Genomic DNA, 8,581 nt, shown 5'->3' with positions numbered 1-8,581 from the left:
TATTGGAATCTTTGGTCCATGTTCTTCAAACGCAGAAAGAATACAAAGAATACAAAAGTTATAGATAAAATACACTTCCTAAAAATACCTCCATTTACTTGATCTATCGTCTCTCGAAGGGACTATCCGTTCAGGGCGACGAGTCTAGCACTCTAATCTCGATAAAATATCTTTGCAAGGTATCAAGAACGTAATGATATAATAATGATATCAAGGTATGAAATATATTTGGAAGGTGACAAGAGTATAACCCCGCAAAGAGGACAAGAAATAGATCGCCCCGTATTAGACGAACAACCTGATCGATGAATTTGAACGTCAATCGACCAGTTTCACCGCGCTCGTAATCTGAGTATCCTTATATTTTATTAAAACGAGACGTAAGGAAGAAAACGAAGTAAGATCGAGGATATCGTACGATCAAGCTGCCCTCGCGAGATTCCATCGACGTCGAACGAATCGTAATTCGAGCGAACGCACGTCGACACGGTTGAGATTCAGCGGTGCATATAGGTACACGCGGTTCGCAATCGCGTCGTTCATCTTTTATGCCCCGACTTCCATCTCCGTTCCATTTACCTTTCGCAAAAGATTTCATCGCGGATCTCCATCCATTTTCCGTAACAATGATTCCGCCCTTTGCCCCTTCTCGTCCAACCGATCCCTTCTTTCGTCCCGTAGCCGCTTCCAATGACTCAGCTACGTTCCCATCTTCCTCGCTTCGACTAACTTACTGGCGGAAAAAATGCAAAGTAGCCGATCTCGAGGTTATTTATCGCCTGCCCTATCCTTCTCTGGTTCTGCTTTGAATCTTAACCCCTTACCACGCTTTCACGTAATTACGTCGTTCCAGACGAGGCACGTTTTTCCCATTTAAATCTGCTTGCGTTTGACGGCGGATTTTTGTCGTTACGTCGCCAAGCGAAATACGTAGTTGTATTGTTCTATAAAGTTCTCAATTATTTGGTAAATATAGAAAAAAAAAACAGAGTTCTTTCGGATCTATCGTGATTATTAATTCAAGCTAATATTAAAAATTAATGTTAATGTTAATGTTTCATCCTGCGAGCCTTTTTTCCTCGGAAGCTCCTCGATCGTTTGTTGAACGCTTAAATGTATCGCCTATATAGTCACGATGTATCGTAATTTATTTGCTTTGACAATCGGTATCGTATAGAAACGTTTGTTTATGGAAAACCGTAGCGATAAACAAATTGTCGCGGCTAAGGTAAAATATAGCCAGACGTTGCCTATTTTGCGATAAAGTCGAAGGGCATTGAATGCAACAAGTGCTAAGATACGACACTCCTTGCGCTCGTGATGTTTCCCGATGATCCTGCAAACATTTCATCGACCACGCAGCCTCGCAAAAGCGATAGCGTCTCGAAGAACCAGATACTCTGCGGAGTACCTTCGTAAGAATTCTTCTCGGCGTGCATATTGTACACAGCAAGCGCGCGATGATGTTTCTTCGCTCGACCAAACCTTATTCTGTCAGCGAGAGATAAGTTTGCCTAGATAATTTGGTATTTTCTGAACTACATAAATCACACGTGTACTTTACAAGGAACCCGCGTTCTGCCTGGCCATCTTTTTTTTTTTTTTTTAAGAGTTAGGGTTTCGTTTTACGACGAATGATCTCTCGAAGGATACAAAACGGGCGGTCGAGTGGTTGAAGAGCTGCTCCTTCTCCGCGTTTCGTAGTCGCGTCTGGAGTTTTATCGAATATAGTCGATCGAATATAGGCGAGCAGAGACGAATAACGCGAGACGTTTTCAAGCGGTCGACAGCCGAATTGGAGGAGTCGCGCGTTTCCCTTCGTCTTGGACTTTTCACACCCTTCGGAAATCCAGCTAATCGTCTCTGTTCCTGTCGTGGCAGTTATTTCCAACCTCGGAATTCGTTTACGCAACGAAAGAACGTTTACGCTGTTCCTCGTTATACGAACCCGTTATACGAGAGCGAAGAACGTCTCGTGCGAGATTAACGTCGAATTGATTAAGATGTTTCAAATTTAAGAATCGAAATTAACGTCAACGAATGGAATTTCTCGATATCTTCCGTATAATAATGAACTCTGCTTAATATTTATGAGATTAGATCGCGTGATTTCTCCGCACCGGTGTACATATTTTCGACAACCATAGATCTGCTAGCATGGACTCTTCGGTAAGGCTCTCGCCTAACAGACCTATACCTTAGACGCAAGGAGAGAGGAGAGAAAGCGAGTGTTTCGTCCAAGATCGTTTTCAACGACCATAGATACGTACGTATTTTCGTCGAGATTTAGAATTCGACGCTTCGTTCGACGGTTCCTCGTAAGTTTCACTTTCGTCGATTAAATTCGATGGAAAATTAAACGAGTTCCCTGTTTCTTGGCGGCTGGACGTTCGTATTTCGTATTTCAGGCGCACTATCTATTCTCTGATCTGTCTGCGGCGACTACGATCGAGTAAACTTTCGCGAGCGGTACAGCTGAACGGCAAATGTAGCGATCTAAACACAAATTCCTGGTATGTAAACGCAGGCTTTCCTACGGTCTGATGCAACCGATTCTGTATATAAAAAGCCTACCGTCGAATTGTCGAGGATCGAGCGTTTACCGTAGCCCGAAAAGAGTTTCTCCAAGATTTTGCTACGACGAAGCTTGTATTTTGGAAGAGGAAAATTAATCGCAACTCCTCGGTTTAAAAAATTGTACAACGAAATTCATAAATGCGCTTTGCGCGATAATTTGCAGTAACCGCGGTAACGCGACAAATTGGAAATTTCGAGGAAAAGTTTGTCCTTCGTTGTCCGATCCAATCTTTGTATCTAAAATGATTAAAACCGACCGATTAAAACTGTATAAGTAAATTGTACGTATCGGACGTCGTATCCGATTCTCCGCGTAAATGGAAACGGTGGAACGAAGAAACGGAAGAGAAGCGAAGTAGCTGGCGTGCTGGTATAAAATAAAGTCTTATCTAAATTCTTGGACGGATTGCGAGGTGAGATACAGAGAGGAAAAAAGAAAAAGGGGCGGACGTCTGGAAAGTAGACATTTTACTTCCAAGATGGACGAGCGTCGGAAGGGGGAAACTACGAACGAGAAAACAGAGGGTAAAGCTAGATGGATCGAGATGGAATAAGAGAAAGAGATAGAGAGGGGATGGAGGATGGAAAGAGATGTGCGGGAGTTGGCAGAGATAGCTAGGGTGGAACTGGCTGACTCTCATTAAGTTAAATTGTCTCTGAGGATGAGCTTCCTTAATTACTTAGCCCGGCTCGCCATCCTGCTGCCTCCCCTCGTCCGATGTCTCGCCTTTTATTCGCGCATACCGGCGCGGATACAAATTTTATTCGCGAGACTGGATCCTCGTACGCGCTCTTCGTCGGATGCCTTCTCGCTGGTCCGCAAATACCTGAGGTCGAATCGCAATTAAGAAGGAACGAAAATTCACAGACGTGCTTTTTGGCAGGTCGTTCCTCCTTCGTGTTTTTTCTCTTTTTTTTTTTTTTTGCTTACAATTTATGCTCGTTATATTCTGTAGAATTTATTTGAAAAAAAACTCCTTATTACGATAATCTAAAAAAAAAGAAAAAAAAAAGGAAAGGACAAAGAAGATAGAAAAACGAAGTTCGGATAATTTGGTAATAATAAATTGAAGAAGATGCTAGAATTATTCTTTGTTATTTTTTGGTCGATGAGATTGGATGCACCGGGTCTGAGTTTCGACGCGAAGGAAAGGGGATACAGCAGGGCGAGGCAAAAGAGGAGAAGAAAGAGCCGGAGGATGGGGAATGAGCAGCAGACGGGGGTAGGGAGGTTTGATAAGAGGTGGAAACGCGGAGACGAGGAAGGAGAGCTGCCTCTAAATATGCTAATACCCTCGACGTAGGGTAATGAGTTCCTCGCGCCACCACGATTCGCCGGACTGCTATGCATATATATTCAGCCATAAACACAACTTAGATTACTATATGTAACGTACCAACCGCCGTAGGGTGCACGACTTATTGGTTGCTCGACGGTATTTTCTCTTTCTTCTTTGTTGCCGCGACAAAGCGTCGTGGAATCCTCTTTGCGATTTGCCTTTGACAGCGAAGGGGAGCGGCGAAATACTCGTTTTGTTACGATACCGAGAATCGTGTTTTATCCAAGGTGTTAGGTCATAACTCCGTCATTGGGTAGGTTGCAGCAGACGTTGACACTGAAATCGAAGAACAATTTAACGATTAACGCAATCGAAATTGACTCTCGATCGAAAACTAATCCTGCAGTTGCTTACCGAAGTCTCTGCCATGCGATCGATCTTTTGGTCAACTTTTTGAAAAGTATTTCACGAAAAAATGGAAATCTGCTTCGAAGAAATCACAGGTGAGATATCGAGGAGCATAAACGGACTCGGCTTGCCTACGGAGGGTTAAAAATTCGTTCGAATCGTAAAGGAATTATTACGCGATACGTTACATACAGAAATCGTTAGATACCGGTCTTACGATGTTCGCGTACGTAGCCAGTTAATTAACGTCCGTGCGATCGATTTCGGAAATAAATCCGTGGGTCACGTCCACGAAAATTGTAGGGGCTTGAAAGCGGATCACGTAATTTCCGCAGACTTTTAGTTCTGTTCCTATATCCGGGCCGCCATCTGTCCCTCATGCCTAGTCGTCCATCCCATTTTCAATTTCCACCACGTTCCTCGTTTCCTGCTTCTGGCCTAGCCGAACTCGCTTTCATCATAGTGGAAGCTCGTTCTATTGGCTCTGTCGGAGATAACTGCTTTACGGTCGTTTATACAGTCTCCTAGGGCGTACAAGGAACACTCCGTTCACGGAAAGGAAAAATCGTCGCTTGATCGTCCTCCATTCGTCGATCCTGTCCTTTTAGTCCTGTCGAACGATTAAAATTTCTAAAATTTGTAAAAGTGTACAGGAACAAACGGCATTAGAAGAAGGAAATCTTTCGTTTCGTTTCTTTGAAACTGATCGTACTCGTCTAGCAAGACACGAGCGTATGTATCGTCGTTTTGACTAAATTTCGATCTAGGAACTCCACATCCAAGCGCTTCCATGTTTCAATTTGAGAGTTAGTCGGTCGAAAGCGACGCGATCCTCGATCGCCCGGTTCGCCCACTACAAAGAGATTCCATTTCCAAAGCGTACGAGAGAAGATCCGAAGCGATCGTAAATTCGAAACGTCGCCCGGATTTTCAACGCGAAACGCAGTTGACTAGGACGAAAGCGAATCGCAAACCGAAGTCCGCGATCGAGAGAAGGTTGGCGCTGAAACGAGGATCGAGTAATCTAGGCCACGCATCTACCGGCTTAATGGAGGTTAAGGAGGAATAAATCCGTGAGCGACGGAACGAAGAAGTCAGGGACACGAGGTGGCGCGTGGCCCGTGCCACGACGATGGATCACGATGCCCCGGGAAAAACTAGACTAGGCGTTTTTATGGGCCATCAAATTACGCCGACCACCTCATAAAATGTTTAAGCGGGCTTCTGTGCAAGACGTTCAACCAGTGCCTGGGCTAATGTCCTTTGGCAAAAGTGCATCTTTCCGTTTTCTACCTGCACGTGTCCTTTCGTTTTTGTCCCGCGATTTTCTTCCATCGCTTTGACATTTTCTACTGTTTCTGTGTACTTTGATGATTAACAGTCTGAAACATCGAGACCTACGGGTACTATTACGGAAGATTAAGAAAGGTATATAGGCATAGGACGCCGACCAAGGAAACGGACAATCGGTTTCCCAAACATCCTGCAGGCGAGACGTAAACGGACAACGAATCTATTGTATCGCGAAGCTGTTGACAGAAACACGTCATAAAAGCAGAATTGACCCGTAACGATCCCAACACGAAAGAATATGTAAATTTTGTATTAGAGGAAGAGAATCAGTTCCATGACAGTAGACAAGAGGTGAACTCGTGTATCGCTATAACAAATAATACAGATCATCTCTAAACAGAGAGCACCTCGACACGTATTACAATTAGTATCGCAACTTCTTCCCTTACTCGTTCAACGTGCTTATCGCCTGACTCACGAACTCGAGTCTCTTTTCAAGGTACGCGTTGCATCGATAATCGACGACACAGCGAGAACGGACGAAGGGACGAGGCGGCAGACGCTTTTACGAACTGCTACGTGATGGTCGAGGGCCATCGCTGGCAACGCGCCGCCATTAAACGAGCCAGAAGAAATCGGGAAGTCGTTCCGCGAAGCGGTACCAGTTTGTCAAGTTCCGTGGACATTGAAATAGAGACATCAGCGCGGCCAATGAATCCGGCAGTAACAAAGAGAACCAACGACGAGAAGAAGGGACAGAAACGGTGGAAGAAAGATAGAAACGAGTGAATGGCCGGGAAAAGAGGGGCTTGTGGGTGGAAGACAAGTCTCTCACTTGACTTTTGCTAATCCAGTGTCCGCGAGGTTGTGAATGAACGCATAAACGACAACGGCCTGCGTGAGCAACGGCGCCGTTAATATCGCGTGACAAGAATAAACGTCGGCCATAATTCAATATTGTAATTATACCCTCGTAACAGGCTTTATTGTGCCGATTAATATGCGTCGTTAAAGTAATTGCCGGTAGCGCGGACTACTCTCGCACCTATAACAGCCCGTTTAGCCATCTTAGACGCGGACATAGAGGATCGTGACACGCGATTCCCAATTTGCGCACGTTCTTCGCGGTTGTAACGCCGATTGATCGATTCGGGCGAAGAGGCATTCGTGCGTGCTGCACGCACCCGCGACGTCTTTATTTACAGCCAGTTGTGTATTTCGTTCGTCGCCTTCTTGACGTTCTCTTGTACGTACGCAGACTCGCGAAGGCATTTGGCCGCTTGTAGAAAACTTTTCTGCGAATATCTACAGCAGGATATAACGCGAGACGCGAATTTTTTTCAGCTTCGGAATTTCCGTGTTCTTTATTCGCGGAAGATCGAGGCGAATCCCGTCGCAAAGCGAATCGGATCGAAATAAGAATTCCAATTTATAGTTGTTACGTCGCTGCCGAGGTCCACCCTGTTTCTTTCGATACGCATGTTTCATGAACGTAAGTTGCAAACGAGTATTACGTAGCTGACTGTGTCTAGAGGTTGAAAGAATCTCGGCACTTTTGATAATTTTATATAGTATCGTTTGAATCGAACTACAGGCGACGATTGTTGACGATTGTTTCGAAAATCGGGAGGTCTTCAGAGACACGAGATCTTAATAATTCCGCGGTTTTTCCAAGGCAAACAAAAGATTTCCGAAAGAGAGAGAAAAAGGACGCTTATCGTCGATTAATCGCGATCGTCGACTCGTTACCTTGTTACTCGTGAAATCGACTACTTTGTCGGACGGCTAATGGGATACCGTGGCAATTTCTCGCCTGTTCGTGGAAAAGGCGGTCGTGGAGCGAAGAAGGCTGGGCGGATCGCCGTTTCGGAAACGTTGCATCGAAAGAAATTTATCTTTATAGAAATTCTTTTCAGCTCGTCGACAAATGGAAATTAATCGGCCGCGAACGGTTCGAGAAATGTTCTTTTAATCTTACTGCGCGTTGTAAATAATAAACTTTATCGCTTCGATAAAGGTAGTTAAAGTTAGCGTGGTCCGACCGACTACGGTTACAATGATTTCTTTAACTCTCGCAGGATGATTATGGAACATGGTAGAACCTTTCGAACACGCTTAAAATAGAGATTGTTGGATAGAGCAAACCATATAACGTCAAAATTAGTATACCAGACAGTTTCCGAACCTCTGTTACATAATTCTCCTAGAACCCTTCCATCCTTCGACGATCGTCGTCCGCTCCGTGTGGTTAAAGAAAAATCGAAGAACCGACTAAAGATGGGATACAGGAAGATACAGGAGAAATTCGCGGCGTTGAACATCCGCAATTATCGACTCCCCCCCGAAGACACGCGGCACGGAAAAGGCAAGAAAGCAGAAGAGGAAGAGGTCGGTGCGGATCCTCTTCACGTTCTCATGACGCGGCGGTCATTTTAAACGAGGTTCGCGCGTCGGGACCACCCACCTCATGGAGCTGGCTGATTATATATACCTCAATTTCGGTCGTTCTCGACGTTCCAACTTCGTGGCTCTCGCGGCATTTCATCGGGTAAAAATCCGAAAAGCGAGAACGGTCGTGAGACTTTGGGCTTGGAACGCGTTTTAAGAGATTACCACAAACTTCTTCCCCTTCTACCTTTCCCTGGCTGTTCATCTTCCTCGTTTTTTTTTCTCCCTCCTCGGCCATCGAATGGCGTAGATGTGTTTCTGGATCTACTAATTGGTCGTAAAGGAAATTATGTTCCGGCCTCGTCCTTTCGGGCGAACTGCGCTACTCGCTGCGCGGGAATCGCTTCGACCGGATCCACGAATTAGATTCTTTGTCGAGATTTCTTCGCGTTCGACGATCTCGCGAGTTCGTTTAAGTATTGTTCGCTAAACGAAGGTTCCTTGGTTCCTATTTCGACCAATAATTTGAAATCTGGCTGTTTCATTTTATAGAATCGGTCAAGCAATTAAGATCGCTGTCAAGATTATGAATTAACGCCAAGACCTTTCTTGTCGTCGAGTTGAATTTAGGTAAA

General features: G+C 44.9%; 1 long non-coding RNA gene across 1 annotated transcript in view; it reads right to left on the bottom strand.

The window, feature by feature from the left end:
* Positions 1-3,020: 3,020 nt before the first annotated feature.
* LOC126875487 (uncharacterized) overlaps positions 3,021-8,581 on the bottom strand; it is a 51,296-nt gene continuing 45,735 nt past the window's right edge. The window contains exons 3-5 of the long non-coding RNA XR_007693475.1: positions 4,474-4,875; positions 4,272-4,396; positions 3,021-4,193 (exon numbers count right to left, since the gene is read on the bottom strand). This is a non-coding gene — a long non-coding RNA (uncharacterized LOC126875487). The remainder of the gene's footprint in view (positions 4,194-4,271; positions 4,397-4,473; positions 4,876-8,581) is intronic.

This window comes from Bombus huntii, chromosome 18 (assembly GCF_024542735.1).
Source record: "Bombus huntii isolate Logan2020A chromosome 18, iyBomHunt1.1, whole genome shotgun sequence".
Lineage (NCBI taxonomy): Eukaryota > Metazoa > Arthropoda > Insecta > Hymenoptera > Apidae > Bombus > Bombus huntii.
The sequence above is the reverse complement of the archived record's forward strand: the minus strand, read 5'-3'. Positions and strand labels throughout refer to the sequence as shown.